Genomic DNA, 4,108 nt, shown 5'->3' on the forward strand with positions numbered 1-4,108 from the left:
AAAAAAAAAAATTCAGAGAAAAAAATACTAAAACTGTTACCAATATTTAAAGAAAAAACTATTTGTACAGTAAACTATATAGTCCCTGCTAGGTACCATTTTATAGTATGTTCATTCTACTCACTGAGGTTTATGCCTAAAGTCAGACATGGGTTCTTGTGTATGAATATATCAGCTGTGCTTGCTATTGCAAATATTTAGACAAATTAAGTTCATTAGCAAATCAATTAAATGGGGGGGGGAAGTCATAGAAAGCAATCATGGATACCAGAGACAATGGGAGGAGGGGTGGACAGGGGAGAGGGGTGGTAGGGAATCAAGGATGGAAAAAAAACCGCAAAATATACAAGACCTAAGAAATGAAAAATTGTTTGTTGATAACACATATGTTGATGTGCTTGATTGAGCCAACAGACAGTGTATTTTGGATGACACATTCAGTTTGTATACTGTAATGACGTGTAGCATATTAGTGTTAAAAAAAGAAAAGTAAAAAATAAAAAAAGTCCCCCGAAATATCTATTCCACTATTTTCCTAGGCAGATCTTTTTATAGTCCATAAAACATTTTTGAAATAATACTATAGTATAAATGGTGAATATATTAGTTTTTGCTAGAGATCAGGAACTGGGCAGGGAGTGAGGCAGATATGGCTGTATGAGAGCAGAGCTAGTGATCCTTCTGTTGATGGAATCGTTCTGTATTTTGACTCCTATTTATGTGAATATCCTGGTTGTGATCTTGTGCTGTGGTTTTGCAAGTCATTACTATGTGTGAAACAGAATAAACGATACATGGGTTTCTCTGCATCATTTATTACACGTGTGTGTTTTATTTTTTTAAAGAATAAATTCCATTTATTATTATCTTTTTTCCTGATATTTTTTAAAATTTAAATTTATTTATTTACATTTATTTACTAATACATCATTATAGCATACAAAATTAGATTTTCCATCCAGAATATACTGTATATTGGCTCAATCAGCACATCAACATACATGTTCTCATCAACAAATAATTTTCTATTTCTTTTTTCCTGTATATTATGCTTTTATTTCCCATCCTTGATTCCCTATCACCCTCTGTCATGTCCCACCCTCCTCCCACACTGTCTCTGATATCCATGGTTGCTTTTCTGCATCTCCCCCCACCCACATTTTATTGATTCACTAAAGGATCTTAATTAATCTAAATATTTTCAATAGCAAGCACAGCTGATATATACATATCCATGAACACAAGTCTGACTTTAGGCATAAACCTCAGTGAGTAGAATGAACATACTAGAAAGTAGCACCATTTATTATTATTTTATTTTTCTTTTCTTTTAATTTCTTTTATACAGTCAATCACTATACGTCACTTTGCTTGTAAAATGAATTTTCCAAAATGAATACATTTGACACCAGTCCAGTTGCAAATGCTATACACATTATCATCAACAAATAATAATCTATTTCTGTGTCCCATAAAACTATTTTCCTTTTTATTTTTCTCCATAATATCTTTCCTCACACTCTCCTCCTCCTCCTTCCCTCTTCCCACATGTTAATAAATTATCCCCAAATAAAGTGCAATGAAAAATTAGAAATAAAAAAGTGGAGTGCATGAACTTGTTTTTTCTTTTCTCACAATAGATATGACATCTATGCCCTTTCTTATTAACTGATATTTTCTTTTCTGACGCCTAGATCACGCAACCAGAAAACATTTTGATGGAGTTCCAAACATCATCCTTTACAAGGTTCATAACCCTTTTGAACCTGAAATTCTTCAATGAAGCTTATTAGCTCATAGTATGAGATAATTTCAAAATGTGTCTGGACAAATGTTAGTAAAATATGAGTATATATTGAGACAAAAAAGTTTTATTTTTTAAAAATTCATGCCATTTTTTTCATAATGTGTTTTTGTTCCATGAACTTTTGGGAGACTTCTCTTATGTCCTAACAGAATGGAAATCTGTAAAAATTAAATAAGAGGGACCAGAAGGTAGCATAATGGCTATGTCGCCAAACTCCCATGTAATCGACCACGGTTTGAGTCCTGGAGTTGGTGGTTTAAAATAATGCCAGGTTCCTGTGTGTGCGTGTCCAAGATCCAGAGAGGAGAATGGAGGAGAAGGGATTGTGGTGTGGCCATTCCCCCGGGGAGGTGATTTCTTGCTTTCTGTCTCTCTCTCTCTCTGTCTTTCTGGCGAGTGCATGTGTCCTATAGCAAAAACCTCTAAAAAAAAAAAGATAGGGGTCAGCAGGTGGCATAGTGGTTAAGGTACTGAATTTCCACATGGCTGAGCATAGTTTGAGCCCAGACCTGGCAGCTTGAAAAACACAACAGGTGCAATGGCACGCTTGCTCAAAGTCTCAAGAAGATATTGGAGGGGAAAGGATTGTAGCATGGCCATCCCTATTTTTTTGGGAGGGATTGGATTTTTACTTTCCTTCTCTATGTCTCTCTCTGCCTCTTTTTGGAAAGTGCACACACCCTCTGGGGCGAGGAAGTAATGGAAAACAGTCAGGTTGTGAGAAAACCAATCTAAACCAACCAAACCAAACTATCTTCCAACAATTTCTATATTTGAAAAATGAATTTAAAACCAGGAATACACACTCTGACTCCATGAATAGAAGAGGGGTGGAGAGACATTGCCTAATGGATAAGAATGCTACAGAGAAAGAGAAGAGGAATAAGTTCTGCATAGTATAGTAAGGTGATTATAGGCAACAATAATGCATCTCAAATTATCTATGAGCACCTTTATTGTTCCTCTCAAAGTTTCTCCAAAGTTTAAGACTGGAGAACCTGTGTTGACTAGGTCCCTAGAATTTCAAAACATTGAGCTGTGGTAGGAACATATCCCCTGATAATTCCGGAAATTTGCTATTCCTTCTTTAAGAAGGAGAAACTGTTTTTCTGATGTAAAACCATGGATACTACATGTTTTGGTTTCATGACACTTTTGCCAAAACAATGAAAAATATTGAATAGGTTCTTGAACTGAAAGTAGATCTATATTGGACGACACTGATAGTGTTCATTCACTGTCCGTTCAATTGTCATGATAACATTTAGAAATGGGGACAATATTTAATGTATAGCAATGGAGGTAGTCATGTCATGGGCAACAATGGAATTTTTCAAGATGAAATAGTTAGATATTTGATAATGAAAGATAAAAGACACCAACCAGCACTTTATTCCAATGAATAAATCTGCTCATTCATGGATACCAATTGTTCACATACCAATTAATAGATATACAACATGAAAATATTTTATGTAGTAATACAATGCATAACTTGAACATTTTGTTTTCACATTTAAGCTAATCTCAGATTCTAAGGATAATTTGGTTTAATTTACTTATTCAAATTTGTCTTTCCACATAGACTTGACTTGAAGTCCACTTGTCTTTGATAATCAAATATTACCAGAAAAGATGATAGACACTAGTTTTGGTTGAAAAGGAAACACAATCCTAATATGAGGATTGTGCTTTTTGCACTCAAACAAAACAAAACAAAACAAACAAAAAAGAAAATGAAACTAAAAAAAGAAAACTTTAAAAAAAAGAAAGAAAAGGAAATTCATTGTGTTTTAACAAATTTAGCTTTAATTGAAAAAGAAACATGATCCTAATGTGAATAGATTGAAGCTGAATAACCAAATCTCCATGGAACACATTAATGTGTGATGAACACATTATCACAAAGAGCAATTAGTAGTGGCAGCGAAAGAATGATAGATACAAAGGTGAAAACTGTACTTTCAGGTTTTCTTCTACTATAAAAATGATATAAATGACCTTTGTTGTAAAGTGCAAATATTTTTTTCTAAACTAGAAGTAGTACAATTCATGAATGTAAATATATATTTAAATTTGTTAGAGGGTGCAAGAGAAAAAGAGAGAGAATGGGAAAGTGAGAAAGACTCTCCCATGGGGGATGGTCACACTGCAATTCCTTCTCTTCCATTTCTTCTTTTAGGATTTTGGGCACACATGCACATATGCCTGGCATGATTCCAAACCTCGAGGTATGAGATTTAAACCATGCAGTCGACCATGTGGGATTGAGTTGCTGTAACACCATAGGCTGACCTGACT

The sequence above is a fragment of the Tupaia chinensis genome, unplaced genomic scaffold, assembly GCF_000334495.1.
Source record: "Tupaia chinensis unplaced genomic scaffold, TupChi_1.0 Scaffold142061_1, whole genome shotgun sequence".
NCBI classification, from domain to species: Eukaryota; Metazoa; Chordata; class Mammalia; order Scandentia; family Tupaiidae; genus Tupaia; species Tupaia belangeri.